The sequence below is a fragment of the Balaenoptera physalus genome (genome assembly GCF_965194825.1).
Source record: "Balaenoptera physalus genome assembly, chromosome: 14".
Classification (NCBI taxonomy): Eukaryota; Metazoa; Chordata; class Mammalia; order Artiodactyla; family Balaenopteridae; genus Balaenoptera; species Balaenoptera physalus.
This window is the reverse complement of record NC_138893.1, coordinates 78,644,658-78,665,500: the sequence shown is the minus strand read 5'-3', so window position 1 is coordinate 78,665,500 and position 20,843 is coordinate 78,644,658. Positions and strand designations below refer to the sequence as shown.

The 20,843-nt window shown below is 57.1% G+C and overlaps 1 protein-coding gene and 1 long non-coding RNA gene across 6 annotated transcripts in view; one reads left to right on the top strand and one right to left on the bottom strand.

Moving 5' to 3' along the window:
- Positions 1–10,864: 10,864 nt before the first annotated feature.
- LOC309643217 lies at positions 10,865–19,513 on the bottom strand. Of its 2 annotated transcripts, XR_014253627.1 has the most exons (6): positions 18,500–19,513; positions 17,894–18,038; positions 13,221–14,741; positions 12,441–12,616; positions 11,540–11,680; positions 10,865–11,103 (listed from the first exon to the last, which is right to left on the bottom strand). It is a non-coding gene; the product is annotated as an uncharacterized lncRNA (long non-coding RNA). The 2 variants fall into 2 exon arrangements; XR_014253626.1 differs by having other exon boundaries at positions 12,441–14,741.
- A 515-nt stretch (positions 19,514–20,028) lies between these two features.
- ZMIZ1 (zinc finger MIZ-type containing 1) overlaps positions 20,029–20,843 on the top strand; it is a 233,638-nt gene continuing 232,823 nt past the window's right edge. For all 4 annotated transcript variants that reach the window (XM_082425693.1, XM_082425694.1, XM_082425695.1 and 1 more), the window contains exon 1: positions 20,029–20,329. The gene's annotated coding sequence lies outside the window, so the exon portion shown is untranslated. The remainder of the gene's footprint in view (positions 20,330–20,843) is intronic.

Below are 20,843 nucleotides of genomic sequence, written 5' to 3'. Positions count from 1 at the left end.
CAGGAAGCAGGCTCTCAGCAGACACTGAATCTGCCACCACCTTGATCTTAGACATCCCAGCCTCCAGAACTGTGAAAAATAAATGTCTTGTTTATATAAGCCACCAGTCCATGGTATTCTACTGTAGCAGCCTGAATGGACCCACGTAACGGTGCTCCCACTCTCCACACTCTCCATCCGACAAACTTCAGGAGAAGGGGGAACAGTAAAGTTTCCTCAAGCGTCCCGGCCTCCTCAGCTCCTCTAAGCTGTGGCTTATCCCCAGGAAAACCTAGTACAGGTGGCGGAGGATCGATCATCTTTAAGAATGCCTGTGACACTCACAGGGAGACACACGTCAGGGGAACTCTTCACTTTACAGAAAAGGTGCTTCCTTCACAAAAAGAGATGGCCTTCGATTCCCTGCCTCATGAGCTTCCCTCCCATGTCCTGGACATGGGGAGGCTGGAGTTGTGGAGGGGGAAGTGTACACAGACAGCCCAGCTGCTGCCCTGCTCTAGGGGGACTTCTTTACCTGTAAGGTGAGGGGTTGGAGGGAGTTTCTCAAGGGCTCAGGGAGTGTCGGGAGGCTTGAAGCAAGAGGTTTAGGAAACCCAGGGGAAGAGGTCAGTGAGAAATGGAAACTGCGGTTCTCAGGTGGACCTGGATTGCCAACACTTCTCAGGGACACTGGGGCTGTTGGGAGGAGGAGGACACCCTATGTCACACCTGGCCGCTGGTGTGGGCTGGGGTTCAGGACCCCTTAAACCTCCAGTTCCTCCTCCCACAGGGCATGACAGCTGAAGCTGGGAGGAGGCCAGTGGGGGGAATCTGTCCTGGGCAGGAGTCTGGCACACCATCATGGTCTGGCCTCCATGATTCTTGCTCCTGGTTGCAGGGGCTGAGCGTGGGCAGGGGTGTGGGGTAGGGAGAACATCACCCTATTTTTCTGAAAAGGAAGTCAAAGCCCCCTTCAACAGCCCCCCAGCCTCTACCTCTCCCCTGCAGTCTTCACCCACACTGATGCCTACGTGATCCTTCTGGAACATGGTCTTCATTGCGGTGCTCCCTCACTCACCCACCTTCAGCAGTTCCCCACCACCTCTGCCAATTCCCCAGACCCGGCTGACAATTGAAACTTCCTGAGGCCCCTGTTAAGCAGACAGAGACCCCAGCCCCCTGCCTGACAGCCTTCAGAGTCCACCAGTCTCTCTCAGAGATTTCTCCAAGTTTCTCTCATTTGATGGCTAAGCCAACTGATGCTCAGAGAGGCTAAACAACTTGCCAGAGGTCACACAGCAGGAGGACTTGAAATTCAAATCCAGCTCTGGTGACATGGCTAGAGCTCATGCCCTACCTACAGAGGGGCCACGATGCTAGGACGGAAGGTTCAGGAAGCTCTGTCCCTCAGCTGGGGAGAGCCTGGGCCCTGTGTGTGTGGGGAAAGGCAGGTAAGGAAGGAGGAGGTTGGAATGGTGAGCTCTGAAGGCAGCATGGTGTGGTGGGCAGAGTCCGGACCACGAATCCAGAGGCCTGGGGCCCAGCCACCTCTGCTGAGCCTCAGTTGCCTCCTGTGGGAAACGGATAATAACCACCCGCCCCACCCCCACCCCCCCTGCCCCACCCCCACCCCCACCCCACCCCCCGCCCCGGGCCCAGATGCACAGGTTCCCGAGGGAGTGTGAATACACAGTAGGTGCTGCAGAGCCCAGCCCCCGAGCTGGGGGCACAGCAGGTGTTTATTCCTCACTTGTTGCCTTTGCACAGGATCCAGAGGCTCAGGGTTGTGCGTGCAGCCTACGGGCCCAAATCCACCCCCCAGCTGCAGCCCACGGTGAGGCCTTGCAGGCCCAGTAAACAACCCGTCACCGCCCTCACCAAAAGGAAACTTTTTTTGAAAGCAACAGAAACCAACATCTCTGCAGGCTGCGTGTGTTGGTGACGGGAAAAGGAGCTTCTGAGAGGAAAGGGCTACGGGGGGTTGGGGGCGGAGGCCAGGCAGAGGCAGCAGAGCGGAGGAGAGAACCAAGATCTGATAAGGAGCTCTGCTCTTCAGGGCCTGGGGCCTGGGGGTGGAGGGGAGGCTGGGGTGCAGTGGGGGAGGGAAGCTCAGCCCCTCCCCAGCCCTGCAAGCACGGAGCTGGGAGGTGGGGTCTGAGATCGCCTGGGGAGTGGCACTCAGGCCACAGGACTACAAAGCTCAACCATTCTCCCCTCCCTTGGGGCAAGCCCTTTCCCTGGATGCAGGAGCCAACCAGAGGCTCAACGGCTGGTGGTTCCTTTGTCTAGCTCTGTAGCCACTCACCCATGGCCTTGGGCCAGTCTCTCGGACACCCAAGGGGTCTCAGTGTCCCCCTCCCCCAAAAGAAGGTACTGACTGTCTATAGCGACAGCATCAGGACATGGTGCCAGCCTGGGAATCAGGAGGTTCAGGGCCTGGGCTTGCTGTTGGGCCCTGAGCAAGCAGCCCTAGCTAGGGTGATGGAGACTGTCCCAATTTAGCAATGAAAGTCTGCATCCCAGGAAACCCCTTGGTCCTAGGGAAGTTGTTGGTCACCCTTTGCCTCTCTGGGCTGGGATTTCCTCTGCTGAGACTAGAGGACTTTCCCAGCTCCCTGCATGGCCCTCCCCATGACTGAGGACTGGGCCTGGCCTCTTGGACAGACTCACAGACTGATTGCAGAGACTGGATGTGAACCTGTGCCAGGGAACCCAGACAGCTCCTGGGACAGGCAGGCAGAGTGAGCCGGTATCAGAACCGGAGGGTAAGCGCATCCAGGGAGGCTTGGTGTGGCATGGGCTTCACAGAGGAGTCTTCCAAGCAGAGAAGAACAGGGAAGGGCATTCCAGTGGGGGTAACAGCTTCCCCAAGGCTGAGCGGCCAGATGGTGGACTAAGCATTGCGCCGCGCCCTGTACTGAGCGCTGGCCTAGATGGTAGGACCCCAGCTGGCCCTCAGGGGCCCTACAGTTGAATTTCTAAATGTACGGCCTCCACTCTCTGAATTCCCCCAGCTGTATCCACCGCCAAATGATTTGCATAAAAACAAACACATAAAAAAGAAAACCGGCAACAGACAACAAAAGTTTGTCTCTTTTTTTTTCAGTGAAGATGGGCTTTTCACAGAAATTAAAAGCACCCACCTGGGCTCTGGATGCGTATGCCCACGCCCCGCGTGCTAACCTGACTCCCTGTGCAGCCCACCCAGCAGAGGCAGACCCCCCTAGGGAAACTGGAGGCTGAGTGGAGAGGGCCTGCCTCCAACACCCAAGGGTCCACCCACACCCCAGGGCACAGGGGGGCTCCACTGGGCCCGGCCCAGCTGCCAAACCCAACCCCTCAAAGCATCTCACCAACAGCTTCAGGGATAGCAGGGAAGTCACGAGCCCATCCTAGTTTCTTGTGCCCAAGAGTCCCCCCACTTCCTAGCTGAGCTGCCCTGAACAAGTCACTTACCCTCTCTGAGCCTCAGTTACCTCATCTGCTAGAGGAGGGCAATAAGACATGCCGAGGGTGGAGGAGGGAGGGCATCTGGTGCATGTGCCAAACTCAGCGGGGAGAGGGCTTCCAGGAAGCCCAGCAAACGCATCTCTGACCCTCCTCGGAAACCACAACCCCCATCCCCCAGAAGGGCAGCGAGAGGCAGGAAGAACAGTGAGCCCCACTCTTACCTGCTAGGCTGAAAGCTTGGGCCCGGTCCTGTCCAGAACTCTCTGCTGGGAGGAGGGGAAGGGCCGCGGGCCATGAGGGCAGAAGTGCTAGAAGTAAATGGTGTCGCCGTTCCTGTGGCCACCTCAGCTGGTCTGGGGCCTCAGTGGGGGCGAGGGCTGAATCTGCCCTTCCTCTCTCCTCAAGCATTTGCTGAGCTCTTCTGACCTCTCACCGGGCCAAGTCACGTGATTCTCCGCCCCAACCCCCCAAACCACGCTGTGTAAGTTACATAGCCCGTGGTTCACTCTCAGTGACCCTATCCCGAAGGCCTTGGTTGCTCACGTTTCCTTAATCAGTGAACTGAGGCTCAGAGAGGCAGTGACTTGCCCAGTATAAAGCAGAGCAACTTCGGAACCGAGTCTGACAAGAGATCAAGGTACTTTCCACTGCAGGTGAAGGTCCCAAAGCAAAAGGCCCTGGCAAGAAAGGGGCCCTCGGGAGCCACCAAGGTTCCTGAGCAGAGGAGTGGCGTGATGAGGGGGGCAGTGGGAAGTTGGACTGAGGGCCCTGAGCCTGGAGCCAGCGAGACCAGCGAGGAGGCTACAGTAAAGGTGCAGGCAACTGGGGGAGCCGAGGGAAGTGTGGGTGCGAGGGACGCTGGGAGGGCAGACCGCTGTGGCTCTCAGCCTCTGGGGACTCAGGGTTGGGAGGAGGAGGCACAGAGGGGGAGAGGGTGGGGTGGGGAGGACATCTAGAGTGTGCTCACAGCACTCCCCGCTCAGCACTGCCTTCCATCTTCCAGCTCGCCACGCAGTGGGCCCAGCAGGGTCGTCACCTCACCTCCCAGGTCAGGAGCAGCCGGGGCTGGGCTCCCCCAGTGCCACTTGGCCAGTGCGGGGCTGTCCCTGCTCCCTACCACACACCAGGCTCCTGCACCCACCTCTTTTTCCAGGCTGATTCCCCATGCCAGATTGATGAACAACGTAATAAAGGGGGCAATCACATTATTCCTGAATGCATTTTAATAAAAATCAAATAAAAGCAATTATGCGAATTTTCAAAAGGATCACCTCTGCTCCTTTCCCTGAGGTAGGAAACAGAATGAATTCGGGAAATCATTAAAATCAGAAACCCAAGCTGCGTGCCACCACCCCGCTGGCGGCTGTCACACAAAGGCAACAGGGAAACCCAGTCCCCCGCGGCAGAGCGGGTGCCTTTCTTTAGCTCTTTGAGTGGAAATTCCACCTATGGGTGAAGAAGGGTAATTAAGGGCCAGGAGAGATGCTTTGAATCCAGGCTGCCTTTGCCCCTCCAGTACAAACTTCCCAGCTTCAAAGGGGCCTCAGACTCCCCAAGGGAGAGCTCTCCAACCTGGCAGCTCAGGGCCCTGCAGGGAGGGCAGGCACAGGGCTCAGAGAGGGTCCCCAAATGAACACGCTCTCCCCTCTGTGAGGGACATGCAGCTCTCAGCCCAGCTGGGGGCCAGAAGGAAGAGGTCCCACCCAGGGGCCTGTTCCCCACCCCAGCATCCCCAAAGTGGGCATTTGCAAGGCCCTTCCCATCTGATTGGTCTTTCTAGCCCCTCAAACTGGTGTGCTCATTCGGGGCTGAGGAGGGTGAGGCACCCAAGGTCACCCAGCTGGTGAGGCAGCACCAAGACAGAGCTTGGTTCTCCGGAGACCAGACCCGAGTCCTGTGGACCAGGCAGTCTGGACACAGTGCAGCCTGGCCTTGCGCTGACCACCTGCCGGCCATTTCCTGGGCACTGGCCTGGGCCACCATCCCCAAACACCTGGAAGTGAGGGTGTTCCTCCTCTGGGTACAGGTTCAGGACTGCGCTCCAGCCAGGTGAAGCGGCCAGCCCACAACCCTGCAGCTAGAAGCGAAGAATCCAGGGTGTGCGCAGGGCCGTCAGAATCCAGAGCCAGTTCCTGATTGCCAGGCCGCAGGGCATCGTCATCACAGGAAAGAGGCCTTCATGCAGGGCCTTCCGGGCTGCATTTGGGTATTAGGGGGAGGAAAGGCAGGGATTTTCCCTTCCTCTGGCCTCCGTATTCACACTGGGTAACCCACGCCCCCCTCCCACCTGAACAACAGGCTTATGGTGCTGCAGAAGGAGCACCTAACCACCCCCAAGGTCATCTCCCTCAGCCACTGGGCCCTGGGTCTCAGCTGGAGGCAAGCTGGAAGCCTGGCAGCCAGAGGTCCCCTTTAGGGCAGCCTGAGTTAAAGGAGCAAACAGGGCTGGGAGGCAGAGGTCCAGCACTGGTTGTGTGTGACCTTAGGCTACTCCGATCGCCTCTCTGCATGTGCATGCGTGCATGCGTGTATGCACGTGTGTATTTGTGTGTGCACATGCATGCATGTGTGTGTGAGTGTTGGGGGGGGGCAGTGCCCGGTCCCCAGTTCAGACCCTTGGCCCTGTTCCACACTGTCCTGTCTGACTCAGCTCAGAGCTACCCTTAGTCCCTGCTGCTGCTAACAGTTATGGCGCCCTCCTACAGGACGCTCCGGGAAATGTCATTCAAAAAGTGTGATTTCCAACAGGGGGAAAGCAGAGTGACTGGGAGGTTTCTGGGCAGCCCCTCCCAATACCAGGTTTCCCTGGGAAGCAGGGGTTTCTGGCAGGCCCTGTACCATCCAGCACCCAGGACTGGGAACTGAGCACAGAGTTTCTGGTCTCGTCCACCTGTCTTCACTGGTGCCCCTGTCTGGCCTCTGAACTTCAGGGGCTTCTAAAGGGAAGAGGAGACAGTGGCACCTGGCTTCTAGGGCTAGTGCATAGGGGAGAGCAGGACGGGTAGATGGTGTGCAACCCCTCTGTCATTCCTGTCCTCCCGGGGGCCAGCTGCCCCCTACTCTGCTCTGCCCAGCCCCTCGGGTCTTGCACACAGCAGGCACTCCATAAATGTGCGCGGTGTGATGCTCAGAGAGAATACAGGCTTGTTCAGGAGGGGGAGTTGAAAACAGGAAAAGGAAGTGCCCCTGCTTGTTTCCTCGGGGCCTGTGGACTTGGGACTACGTGTATGCACACGTGTGTAAGCACATGTGTGAACGTATGTACTCCTGTGACCACACCCACCAGCTGACGTACCCACTGGCTTGCACACATGTCTTGCACACACACGTCAACACAGCAGATGGGTAAACAGCAGCCCCAAGCCTCAGACAGTCTCCTCCCAGCCTTGCATCCAAATCCCCCGTCAAGATGGGCCTTGGAGCAAACTGGCTAGGACCTTGGAGGTCCAGGCCCATGGGGTCCAACAGGGACATCCATCTGCTGTCACCTTCACCCAAATTCTGTCTTGGTCACTCTGGGAACATCTGCTCAGGTCTGACACCACCGGCTATGCCTGGGATCTGGGGATAAAAGGCTGCTCTTGGGAGCTACTAGAACATCTGCCCTGGGATAAGGGCTGACAGAGGGATGTCCAAGGACTCTGACAGGGTAGAGGAGGGCACATCCAACTCTGCTGGGGGCTGAGGGGATGGGGATCACAGGGAAGACCTCTCAGCAAATGGAACCTTGGAGTGGGACCTAGAAGGAGCTGGGTTTCCTGAGCAGACTAGGTGGGCAGGACATTCCAGGTGGAGGGAAGAGCTTATGCAAAGGCATAGTGGCACGCCTTGTTCAGGGAATGCCCAGCTGCCCGGGTACCTGCCCTGCTTCTGCTGGCTGCACCAGGAAGAAGTGTCCTTTTCAGAGCACTCTCGAGAGGGAGAGGGCAAAATGGGGCATCACACTGCAAACAGACCCAGAGCCAGGAGCTAGTGCAGAAGGCAGCTCCTGAAGAAAAGAGACACATGGGTGTGAGTTGGCCCTCAAAACTCCTCCTCTTTCCCTTTAAAGAAGTCACTTCCCCTGGGAATGCAGCATACATATAATTCAATGTCTCAAAAGTGCAGTTAGCCCAGGGATCCCACACTTGTGCTAAAACCATGTGTCAAAGCGAGGAAGGGAGCAATGGATGAACGTCAGGTAGTGGTTCCCTCTGGGAAGCGACGGGCTGGGAGGGGCAGATCCTCACTGGTGTCTGTCATACTCTTAAGTGCAGGGGTCATGAGGGTTCATTTAATGTGCTCCATGGCTTACAAATAGTCTTTTATATGTATGAAATATAATGCAATAAAAGTTTTAATTTTGTTTATGCCCAAGTTTACAAGGCTGTTCCAAGGCCGGGTTGGATGAGACGCCCCTATGTGATTATGCTTGGCATCCTCACAGGTACCTTTTTCTCCGACTCTAGGGCAGTGTAGCGGCTGGACTCTTGTCCCAGCTCCACTGCGTCCATAGCAGATTCCAGTCATTTCCAGGTGTAGCTAGGAAGGGAGGAGATAAATGCCCAGCCAGCTACCTCTATGGGCTTCGTCCTTCCCCTCTCTGGGTTTCAGTGTCCTCTCTGTACTGTGAGGTACTCTGCTCAGCTTGTGTCCTGGGTTTGAATCCAGATGTCACCACTGCAACAGTTACATGGAGCAGTTTCCTTACCTGGAAAGTGGGACCATGACAAAGCTGCTGTGAGGAATGAAAGGAATGATGCTTTAAGACACAGTTCCTGGCATGTAGTGGCGACTCCATAAATAGCGTTGTTTGTTTGTTTTTTGGGTTTTGTTTTTTTAGTCACCGGAATAAACAAAGACCCTCAGTGGAAACAGGGCGAGATTGGAGACCGGAAAACCCGTGCTCCGGGTCTGGACCCACCACTCACTGGCCCAGAAGCCTCTGGAGTCCTTTCACCCTGGGCCTCACTCTGCTCCTGTGTAAAATGGGAACCCCAGGGCCCCCTCGGAAGAGGAGAGAAAATGAGAAAGTTCTGGCAAAGGAGAGTACATTGTGAATGCCAGGGTCAGTAACCAGAGCTCTAATCCCCAAGACCCCTCCCCAGAGGAGAAACCCCAGTCTGCCACGTTGGGGATGCGCCCGGGGCTTCACCCAGGCAGCCCTAATCTCAGGCCAGCCCAGCACCGGCTCCCGCTCAGAGTTAGGGGCCTGGGCTGGATCAAAGGCGGAGGGAATTAGCATCACAGAGAGCCCGGGGGAGGGGAGGCCAGGATTAATTCACTCTCCTCTTCCTGCTGTTTTTCCAGCAGCTTGTGGAGTTGGGGGAAGGGTAACCATCCACCCCCAAGCCCCCAACCGCACCCCCAGGCCAGTTCTCACGGGAGGAGCGGAGCGGGGGCAATGATATGGGCGGGACCTGCAGTAATAAGGGGATGCTCTGTGTACACATCTGGACCCATCGGTTTGAACGGACAAGAATGCAAATGCCTGGGCCAGAGGGACATCCTCAGAGGCTGGATGTGGGGCAAGGGGAATGCAGTGTGAGTTCACAGACCCCACTGTGTCATTTCAGGGACATAAAAGTGTGTGTGTGTGTGTGTGTGTCTGTGAATCTATGATGGTGAACCACATGTGTGAATGTCTATGTGAGTCTGGGTGACCAAGGTGTCAAACGTGTGGTCATATGGGCACATGTATGAACAGAGGAGCTGCCTGAGAACTCTGAAATGAGCAGAAAGGAAAAGTGTGAGGGGGGGCTTGAATTGGAGTATTTCCCACAGGGAAACAGCTAGAAGGTGTCCAGACGACTATCTCGCAGGGCCTGCCTCTAAACTCCACGGGCTGTCTCCATTCCTCAGGCTTCACCTGTCCTACCAGGGAACCGCCTTGGGACCACCTGGCTTAACCTTTCTGTGCCTCAGTTTCCTCGCTTGAAATGTAATTACAGTGTGTTTGTGAGGATTCAATTAGTTAATATAAGGGAAGCAGTTAAAAGGGCCCTTGGCACACAATGAATGCCCTCAGGGATTTGTCGGTACAATTAATGCTACCTGGAGGGGGCATGGTGGGGCTGAACCGGAGGAACAGGGTCAGACCAGAGCCTGCCAGGAGCTGTCCTTGCAGAAGCCTGGAAGGAAGATTGCTTCTAAGCCAGCAGAGCTGGGCAGCCTTTGGCAATGCCGGGAAAATGGAGCATGTGGTGTTGGAGGAATCACGAGGCACAACCTCAGCCAACTTGGCAGGCTTGGCGCTCACTGGCCGTGCACACGGAGCTCCTCCCACCCCTCCCCTTTTAGCTTCTCATTCCCCCCACCCCCGTACTTCCCACCTACTTTCTGCCCCCCGGAGTGTGAGGCACATCCCCCCAACCAGGCCTGTTTCATCCTTCAACTGGCTGAAAAGGTCCATTCTTCATGCCCATTCTGCAGGTGGGGAAACTGAGGCTTGGAGAAATGGAGGGATGGGAGCAGGGAGCAGAGCTGGACTCAGGAATCTCAGAGTAGATTATAGAGAGGCAAAATGCCAGTCCGGCCTCCGGAGCAGCCCAATTGGCTCTCAGCTCCTTAGGGTCTGTGCTGGCTTTCAAGGCCCCTAAAACAGTTCCCTCAACTATTCCTGAGTGCAGACTGGGCAAGTGACACACGCCTCCCCACATTCACCCTGTCTGCTCCATCTCACCCTCAAGAACAAGGGGAAATGGCTAGCCTGACACCTAAATGAACCCCTAATGTACCTCCCCCACCTCTACACTTTTGCTCCTGCTGTTCTGTCTTGTCCATCCCAGTCCAAGTCCTCTTCATCTGTCAAGGACCACGGCAAATGCCACCTCTTCCACGAAGCCTTCTCTGATTGCCTTGTCCATTAGTGGCCTCTCGGTCCCCTTCCCCCCAGGGACCTAGCGACTTTCCTCTCATCAATACAAACCACTTTACCTGTTGGGAGGTCCTAGAGGGCAGACCAGGAGCATCTCGGTACACCCCCACTCCCACCCCACAGGTCAAGGAAAAGATGTCCACAGGCTGGGGTGCACTGTGGGTACTCACCCTCCCACACCACTCCAGAAGCCCCTCCAAGCCCTCGTACTGTGGCCATGTGACGTAGCGTTCAACAGCTAAGGCTCTGGAGCAGATTTTTCTGGATTCAAATCTCAACTCTCCCACTCACTAGCTATGTGAGCTCGGGCTTATTATCTAACCTCTCTGAGGCTCAGATTGCTCATCTATTAATGGGAATAATAATAGTTCCAAGGCCACCAGGTTGTTGTGATAATGAAGTGAGTTAACCTATGTTAGTTCTTAGAATAATACCTTGTACACAGTAAGTGCTATGTGAGTGTTTGCCATTGTTGTTAATAGTTATACTGTTATTGTTATAACCAGGAGAATACAAAGAGGCACTGGACACAATCTGTCCTTAAGAGGATGAGAGTCCAGACAGGAACAGGAAAGGAGGTTTACATTTCTAATCTCATTTAATGGTCAAACCACCTTAGTAGATATCACCAACCCCACTTTACAGATAAGGAAACTGAGGCTCCAAGAGGTGGTGCGTGTAAGCTCCCAAGGGCTCACAGCCCTAAGTGGCAGGGCTGGGATGCAGGGCCAGGTCGTGCGGCTCCAAAGTCCATGCTCTTTCAACAAGCCCGCGCTGCCTCTCTGTCTGGCAGCGAGATAAGCTGCGTACACAAATAGCTGTAATCCAAGGTAGAACGTGATAAGTGCCAAACAGGGACTGATAAAGGCTCTGGGAGGGTGGGGCTCTGGGAGGGAAGGGAAGAGAAGGGGTGGAGGTCAGGGCGGGCTTCTGAGAGTGGGTGACATCTGAGCGTAGCCTCAAAGGTGGACAGGCTGAGTGGGGAGACTTTCCAGCTGGAGGGGGCCAGTGTGAGCAGACATGGGTCACTGTGTCCACAGTACCTAGTACAATACCTGTCATGTCACTGAGGCCCAATAAATATTTGAGGAAGGAGGGGGGAAGAAGGGAGGGGGGAGGGGGGAAGAAGGGAGGGGGGAGGGGGGAAGAAGGGAGGGGGGAGGGGGGAAGAAGGGAGGGAGGGGCGAGGGGAGAGGGAGGGGGAGAGAAGAAAGGAGGGAGGGAGGGAGGGAGGGTGGGTGAATATACACTGACCCCACTTGGCCCAGGAACTACCCTTCTCGCGGGGAGACAGGGTCAATTCCTCCAATTCTCTGAAGGGCTTCATGGGGCCAAAGGTCTCCCTTGTCGTATGACACCCCAGAGAAGTAGCTCAGCATTTCCAGGCTGGAGTTCCTGACAATTAGATGTTTTGCTCAATAACAGGAAGAACTTCCCAGCAAGTAAAGCTGGACAGGGCTTCTCTGTGGGGCGGGGCAGTGGTGTGTTGGGGCCAGTTTGGACTGGCTCACAGGAGCCGATTGTTAAATTTTCAGGAACTGCCTGACCTAGTTGATATTAAGGTGGCAGCCTAAAATTGGCCATGGTGGGAGTATCTTACACCATGCGAAATCAGCAAATGCTACAGATCAGGTTTTCCCTGCTTTGGAGAGCCAGCTGTTAAACATTTAGCAGCACACCGCTAGGCATTATCTGCTACGTGAGGGAGCAAGCTCCCCATTTCCAGAAAGATGCAAGCAGAGACAGTCACCTCCTGGGAAGAAATGAGACCAAGGGGTTCGTTGGTAGTGATGGGGCTCAGATTAGATGACGTCAAAAGCCCCTTTTTGGCTCCAGAACTTATGAAAAGTCAGGTTTAAGAAAAAACTTAATCAGGGTAATTATTCATGCCAGGAAATTATTAACCACTTGACTCAGAGGCTGGGAGTAGGGCATGAGGAGCCACATGCTTGCAGATTTTACAGATGGAAAACCCTGTCTAACGTCACAGGGGTAGTCAGTGGCAACACTGGGACCAGAACCTGTGTCTCCCAGCCTCTCGGCCAGAGCTCCTTCCAGGGCACATGGGCTGGGGTGGGGTAGGGGAGGACAGGCACATCTTCCTGCACAGTTTGTTTGGGGTCTGTCTCCTCCACATAAGAATATAAGCACTGACCGCATCTGTTTTGCTCACTGTTGGATCTCCAGTGCCTAGTTTTGTGCCAGGCACATAGCAGGTATGCGATAAATATTTGTTGAAAGCATCGGTATGTCTGAGATCCTGTCTCCTGGAAGCGTTTGGAGAGCTGGGAATGCCGTCGTCTGAGGCCATTACCACTCGGGTCCCCACTCCTGCTTAGTAACATGGGATCAACAGATCAGGCTTCCCATTCCAACTCTGCCCCTTCCTGTATGACCTTGGCCAAACCACCGGGTCTCTTGAACCCTCAGTTTGTTCCTCTGCCAAGTGGGTCGACTTTTGCCTGCCTCCTGAGGCTGCTGTGGCACTCAGGTGAGACAGAAAGTGCTCTCTACAGACTCTAAAGTGCTGTGCCCATTGCAGGAAAGTCGGAGATTGGAAAGCTGGCTTTGTTGGCTGGGTCAAGCCCAAGGGTTCCCCGTGGACACGGGGTAGTGGCGAGGCTGCTGCTCTCTCAGGGCTTACATTTGGGGAAACCTGCGCCAGATCAGCTCATTGTGTGTGTGGCGGGGGGGGCGGGGAGGGGGTGTAAACCAGAGCCCAAAGTTCTAAAGGGGCAAGTGAGGGGGAATGAAATAAAGATAGTAAGGGAGAATTTGGAGAAGCCTTTTTCTCCTAAGATCAAGTCCCTTGAGCAAAGGGAGCAGGCAAACCAGTGACTTTAAAAAGCATGTTTATGTATCTGCAGAGCTGTTTGTCACCGCCCGCCCACCCCCCCAGGCCTTCCCTACTGCCTTAGTGGGTGAGGATCGGTACCTGCCAAGTCAGGTTGGGGGCAGGGAAGATGGAAAATCCTGGTATGTTCTGAAATCGAACCAGTGTTCCAAATGATTCCATGGAGAAAGGATTTCTGCCACTCTCCCGGAGAGGTATCGCAGGCCCCTCCCGGTAGGGTGAGGGGCCGGGCTGTCAGGGAGGGAGGCCCAGCTCACCCCAGGCTGTGGGGAGATGAGGAAGGAAGGCAGGGGGCTAATGGCCCTCCCAAGTGGCATCGGATTTTCGCAAAGAGGGCGAGGGCAGCAGGAGGCTGAGGGCTGTGGCCAGGGAGGCAGGTGGAGAGGGTGCCCATGGAGCATCAGCCTGGGCCCCCCTTGGGAAGCAAAAGAGAAAGGCCCTGTGTCAGCAGCCAGGCCCCTGGGCGGCAGGGCTCTCGGCTCCATTCTGTTCGGCGGGATTCTAGTTGGCACCAGCTGCAGTCAGGAACAATGCCTGGATTTCTTTCTTTCTTTCTTTCTTCTTTTTTTAAAATTTTAATAGAGGGGAGAGAAGGACCAGAGCCACTCACTGAACAGCTCAGCATCATGGAGGCGTCTGAGGCCATGTGTCCTTGAAAAAGCACAGGCGCAGGGGCCCTACAGCTGGCTGCAAGGTGCAAGAAGGCACGTCATACTGGCAGCCCGGGGTCTCAGCCCCACTGCTGCCTCAAACTTGCTGTGTGACCTTGGGCAGGTCCACGCCTCACTCTGGTCTATGGTCTTTCCAAGGCCCCCAACGAAGCCGGCCTTCCAGGCCTCACACAGTGACGATTAGTCTCTTTCCCCCAAACTCTGAGAGTGGCATTCAGTGTGAGTAGTCCTTTCTGATAGCCTGTGAGCTCCCAGAAGGTTGGGTCTGGCTCATCCTTGTGTGCCCCCTGCATCTCTCACGGCACTTGACCAGCCATCAGTCACTCAGCAGCTATGCTGGGTGATGGGATAGAGCAGTGAGCGATCCTACAGCCTGCAGATCCCAGGGAGGGGAGATGGGCGCATACCAAATAACTTCCCTGACTAGTGAGGTGTCACACCAGGCAAATGAAACTCTCTGTGCCTCAATTTCCTCATCTGTAAAATGGAGACGTTAATCCTAATAATCAGCTCAAGTGAGGACTGGAGGAGTTTATACACAGTGCCTGGCACATAGTAAGAACTTAACCAGTAATTGCTATAACGATGACAATGCTATGGGGACAGCAGCATATGGGGTTGAGACCAGGTAGGCAGCACATCTGCCAGAGGTAATCAGAAGAGGCTTCCCAGCAGGTGGCTGTAGATGTGGCCTGGAAGGCTGGGAGGGGTGCGTCCCAGGAGGTAGGCAGAGCAAGAGAAGGACAGTAAGTATATAATGCTGACAATTCTGGAAGCCACCCAGAATGGCTACATGACAGGGTCAGGGCAAGAGGTATGAGCCTTGAGGCCAGGCAACTGCTGTCCAGGTGAGGAGGGGAGATGTTGAGGCTCTGAGATCTTCTCCACCCCCTCCAGCGCCAGAAAGGAGGTATCCCTCAGGGCACAGGAGCTGTCAGGAAGGAGGGAGAAGGCTTGACCCTCCTCCCATCGCCTGTCGCAGCGTCCGCCCCGCCCCCACCCTGCGGTGCAGGACGTGCTAGATCACCCCTCTGGCAGCACTCGTGCAGGTGAAGGATTAGGAGAACTGGTTCCTTTCCCATCTCTGACTCTTCCTAGATGTGTGGCCATGGGAAAGCCACCACCTCCATCTGAGGCTCAGTTTTGTCACCCTTAAAAGGGCCGTTGTGAGGCTCAGAGAGTGAGAGGTACCCCCTGAAGGGAGGTGTTAAGGTTGTTACCTATTCACAGCTCCCTCCGAGATATTTTCCTGTCCCTACCTGGCCAAAAGGGGGCCTCTGAGAGCACTGCCCAAAGCAGCCACCCTCCCCCGAAACCCTAAAGTGCACTGTAGCTCAGCCCAAGGCTGGAAAGCTCAGACCTACAGAATCGCAGGATGATCAGAGGCACAACTGCCATTGGACAACACCTGTGTGTCCCACGCTCTCTTGCTTGGCAGATGGGGAAACAGAGGCACAGAGCCTGTGATGTGGAGGCAGGCTCTCGGTTTACTCTCTGGGGCCTCCGATGGGAAGAAGTGAGTGGTGCTGGAGCTGGGTCTGGAACCATGGGGCAGAGCTCCCTGATGGAAACTGAGAAGATAACAGGCCTGGGGGAAGGGCCTGGGAGAATCGGGGGCCTGGATGCTGGGTGGGTGTGGCCTCAGAGAATGGAGGGGGCCATCTGATGGGTATACGGAGAGGAGAGGAGGCAGACCAGGGGAGCCTGCTGTGCACATCTGCTCTCTGCTGGACCTCACCACCCACCCTTAGAGGCACAGGCCTCAGAGCTGGGCAGGAACCAAATGTCTCCTGGATCCAACCAAGGTGTGAAGACTAAAGGTCCTCCCTGTTATTCCACTGCCATGGGAGGGCCCGATGACTGCCTGGTGAGTAAGAGTCTTTACTCCACCTCAAAGTACCCAGCTGGTCACCCTGTCTGCACCATAGCCTGGGGATGAGATGAAGGCAAGTCCCCATTCTCAACCCAGAGGCCCAGCCCAGACCTGCAGCTCACTCCCAGCCCCGCCCACTGAGTAGTTGTGAGGTCCTAAGCAGGTCACTTAAATCTCTCTGAGCTTCTTTCCTCAGAGGCAAATTACACCTTCTGGCTTGTGGAGAGGATGTAATGAGAGACTATTTCCCAAGTGCTTGGGGAACCGTAAGCACTCAATGAATGTAACTTTCCTCCTGCCCCTTTAGCCCTCTGGCTCCCTTTTGGGGAGGGGGGTTGTAGAGAGTGGAGACAGAGAAGGCAACCCCGTAGATGCAGGAATTCACCCCCCACATGTGTCAGTCCCCTGACCACCCCCAGCCCACTGAGGAGCCCCTGCCCGAGGGGACCACAGTCATGACACCCTGCACAGGACCTAAAGCCTCCCACCACTGCTTTCCTCCCAGGCCTAAGCAATGGCCTTCTTCTCCTGCTGATAGCTCCCCGGAGGGTGGAGGGTGAGGGAATTAATAGCACTTAAGTCTGTTCTGAAGGTGGGTGTGGGCTGGGCCCCATACTGGCGCCCACAGGCAGGCCCCGTGCAGCCTGCACCCTCCTGATGGCCGCTGAAGCCGCCTCTGGAGCCAGGTGATTTATGGGCCTGCATGGGCTGAGCGGAATCCATCTTCCAGCTCCCAGTGGCTGGGAAGTGAAAGCACTATCCTCTCTGATTCACCCCAGACCTCCAGGCCCACAGAGGCCAAGGCCAAGAGGGTGGGGGCTCAGAACACACGGTCCCCAAAGATGCCTGATCACCATGATGAGACCTTGCCCTTGGTTTACAGAGGCCCAGAGAGGGCTAGCTACTTGCCTAGGGTCACACAGAGAGTCTAAGGATGAGGATACAGAGCTGGGGCTGAGGGACCAGCAGGAAACTTTGTTAATGAGGACCTGAGTTTGACTCCTGTTGACCCTGGACAAATCCCTCACGGTGCAGTTTTCTCTGAAGGGGGAATGGTAACAGCACCTAACTCAAAGCAATGTGAGAACTCAATAAACTAATGCTTCAGAGGCTCTCAGCACAGTACCCAGCACACAGTAGGCACTAACTAAGTCATAGCATCTTCCAAGACCCCACAGGGATCAAACCTGCCTTGTTATTTCTCGAAAGTGGAATAGAGACAGCAAGGGCCTGAGTCCCAAGAACTGGAGCCCAGGGTCCCCAGGAGGCCGGGCAGACTCAGGGCCCAGGTGAGATTTCTTGGACTTGCTGCCATCAAGTGCCATGCTTGCCCAACTGGGAAGAGGGGAGATTACCCCCCGGCTCCATGCTTCAGAGAGTTGGGCCTGCTTTGTGTGCTGGGCTTGGCTCTTCTGCCCTCTTCAGCCACTTCCCAGTTTCCAGATGCAAAAGGAACTGGCAAGGGAGGTGGCAGGTAGGTGTCTTCTGGACAGGAGCTTTTGAACATGAGTGGTCACCCCCAAGGTCACCTGCATCCCCCCACTTCCTAGAGGTAGCTATACCTTGTCACTCACTGAGAGATTTGGACAAAAATGTTGAGAGGACTGAACATTCTGACGTAGGTAGTCATCAAGGCAACAGGAACTGGCCTAGTTCTCGGCTGGGGCTGAATTCTTGCCCTCCAGGTCCTTAAACACCCAGAAACTCTGTCCTAAGGTTTTGGACCTGGGGTGGGGATGGCTTTCTGGCTGCTGCAATGCTATGGATTCTTGGAGGTGGGGTGGGGTGGGGGTGGAGGGAGGGCAGCTGTGGCTCCAGTTACCTTTCAGCAAGTGGAATTGCCACCCTCCAGCCCTGGATCAGGCCTTCAAGGGTTTCTCAGGCTACCCTCATGTCCCAACTTAATGAACCTGGGCCACTTTGATGACGAGGGGTTGGGGCTCCCTCCCACAGGAATGTGCTGGGACCGCACCTCCCTGGTGTCCCTAGAGGTCTGGAAGTCTTTCATACCATCCACCCTCCCCAGGGTATGCTCAGCTGACACCTGTGTGAGAGCAGTAGCAAAGTAGCAGCGCGGTAACAGTCCATGTGACAGGTCGAAGGACTGAGGCCCAGAAAGAAGTGCCTAATGGCATAGGGAGGCAGAATTTCCCATGGGAAAATCAAGCAGGCTCCCGGCATCCTCCCTCCGTCCCCCAGCCCCTTTGGACCTGAGCTGCAGTCCTCTGAGCCCTCAGGAATTCAGGCTGAGTTTGCTGGCTGTCAGAATATTGTAGCCTTGAGAATGAATTCAGGGCTGGCAAATTCATTTTGCCTCTTCTCCCTCCGGTGGTGGAAGGAGTGATCTCGCCGGCCCTGAAGGAGTTCAAGCCGAGGTCAGAGAAGCCCTCTGAAAGATGTTCTAAAATGGGGGTTGGGGGGGATGGTACTCCGGCCTGCTCCCGCGTTGGCCCAGGGTCCGCGCTGATCACTGCCCAGGAGGCCGGGGGTGATCCTCGAGTCTGCGTAGCACGTCCGCGCTCCCAAGCGGGCCTCGTCAATCAGACAGCGGCTCTGGCCGGGCCAGGACGTCTTCCGCTAGTCTCAGGCCCCGGGGGAGACCCCCGCCTCGGCTGTCTCCGGGTGCCCGCCCTCCTCCCCCGGCGGTGTCATTGTTCTCTGACGTCACGCTGCGGCCCCGCCCCTCGACCCTCACCCTCCCTCCCCATCTCCGGCTTCAGGCGCCCAAGACCCTGCAGCCTCCAAAGCCCCGGCCGACCAAGGCTCCCCCCGCGGCCCGACAGGGGCTGCGCCCCCTTGCGCTCTCCCCAACTTGCCTTTGTTATTCCAGCTCCCTTCCTCGCCTCGCCTCCGACACCGCGGCGAACTGCAAAACGCGGAGCGCGGAGCCGCCACCACACCTGGAATCCGAAGCGGGCGCCGGGCCGAAGCCTCCCCAGCTTGTGCGGGGAGGGGAGTGCGCGCGTGCGCGCGCGCGTGTGTCCAACCCGGGCTGCGCGGGCGCTGATTATGATTTGGGACTGAGGGTACCGCAAATCATGAGTAGGGGGGCTTGGGGAAGGGGTGTGGAAGAGAACGTGAGGGGATGTATTTGTATATGTACTTGAACGTGAGGATTTAGTGCACAGGGAGATGTTTTGTTTTTTGAATGTATGTGGGTTTGCACAGTGGTGTGTGTGTGTGCGCGCTTGCCGTGTACACGGGCATTTTTGTGAGCGAAAGTGTACGTGTGTGGGTGCGTGTGCGTGTGAAAGCGTGTTTGTAATACTGAGTGTGGGCGCGAACGTGTGTGCCGTTTGTGTAGGAGTTTCCGTGTGAGGGGCAGCGGACGTGAGCCAAAGTGGGCGCGCACTTAGATGCTCTCAGGCGTGGGTCTGCCAGGGGAACCCCGCGACCGGGCTCACCCAACTAAGCCTTGTGAGTGCCATCGCTCTCCGCGGCTCCTGGGACAGTGCACAGCCCTGGGCCGGGATCCCGCGGCCCCCACCACGCCCGCACACATTGGGCCGGGACGCTTCCCGCCGGGCCTCTGGGAATCCAAGCGCTTTTGGACCGCGCAGGGTACCGGGGACAGACCGTGCGCACCGCTTCTACCCAGCGCTCTAGCCTACCCCAACATTGCCCTTGGCGGGGGCGGGGGGGGGGTTCCTCTGTTCGCCCCACCCGCCAGCCCCCGGGCTTTAGGAGCAATCCCAAAGCCTCCTCCAACGGTAGTCTTTGGCAATCTCGTTAGCAACTCGCTCAGCCCCAGTTTGGGTACCTGACAGCTTTCGCGGCCCCAAACGCACTCCAGTCGGGGGCTTGAGAGCAAAGCGGGGGACACTCCGGTGAGACAGGTGATTTTAGCCCCCTCTCCAATGTGATCCTCAGCATTTCTCTCCTGCTCCAAACTTGCTGGAGCGGGTGGGGGTGGGGTCGCGGTTGGTGGGGGGAGCGGCCAGGGAGTAGTGGAGGTAGGAGAGAGAAGGTGAGTGGGAGTGGGTGACGCGTGAAGCCCCATCAGAGCCATAGAGGGGAAAAAGCTTGGAGAGCGCCCAGACCGAGGAGCTGGGAAGAAAGGGAGCAAAAGAGGGAAAGGGAAAGGAAAGGCGAGGGAGAGAAAGAGAGGCGAAAAGAGACAGAGGGAGAGGCGAGAGCGCAGAGAGCGCTAGGCGAGCGGAGCTGAGCGCTGGCGGCGGCGGCGGCGGTGGCGGTGGCGGTGGCGCGGCGCTCCGCTCCTCCCCTAGTTCCGCACCGGCTTTTGCGGCCGGCCGGCGGCGCGGGGCCCTTTGGAAATAGAATAGCCAATGTAATCTGACACTTCAACTTGCTCGGCTCCGGGCGAGTTGATTCACTTACTCACCCCCTAACGCCGAGTTCCTTTTCACTGTCTGTGGACATTAAAAAAGCGAGCGGCGGCTGGCGCCCGGGAGAGCGAGCGGCCGGGCGGCAGGCGGAGAGCAGCGACCGGGCGGCGGAGCGAGCGAGCAGCGCCGGCGCAGCGCGGTGACCCCAGCCCCGGTCGGCGCGGAGCAGAAGCCGGCGCGGAGCCCATCTCGGCGCCCTCGCAGCTCCTCCCGGCCGGAGCCGGCCCTGCCCGGCAGCGGCGGCGGCGGCGGAGGCAGCGGCGCGTCCTCCAGCGGCGGCAGCGGCGCTCGCAGCTCCGGGTAAGTTTGGGGCCAGACCCGGGCGTCCGCTGGCCCCAGGCCTTCCTCCCGCTCCCTGTGGACTCTTGGGGTGCGATAGTGGGGCGCTGGGCGTTAGGGTTTTTCCCTTTAATTTCCGCCGGTACCTGGCGAGCCGGAAGAGTGGCCGGCGGCTGGGCCCCGCTGCGCTCTTCTTGGCTACCAGGGGCCGAGGCCCAGGCGACCGGCGAACGCCGGGCTGCGCGGAGCCGTCTTGGTCTGCGCGCGGGGGCCGGGGCTCTTCGGGTGCGCGGGGCGTGAGTGCAGTTGTACGCGCGCGGACCTGGTGCCCGCCTCCTGCCGGCGCGCCTGCAGCCCTGGTTCAGTACACCGGGGGCCGGGCAGGACCGGGATTCGGGAGGGAGGGAGGGAAGAAAGAAGGAAGGGAGGGAGAGAGGGAGGGAAGGAAGGACCGGCGTAGGATCACCTCGGTTTCCCTCGTCTCCTTTGGAAAGACGCGAAGTTGTGCGCCTGTGTGTAGGGGAACCGCCAGGGA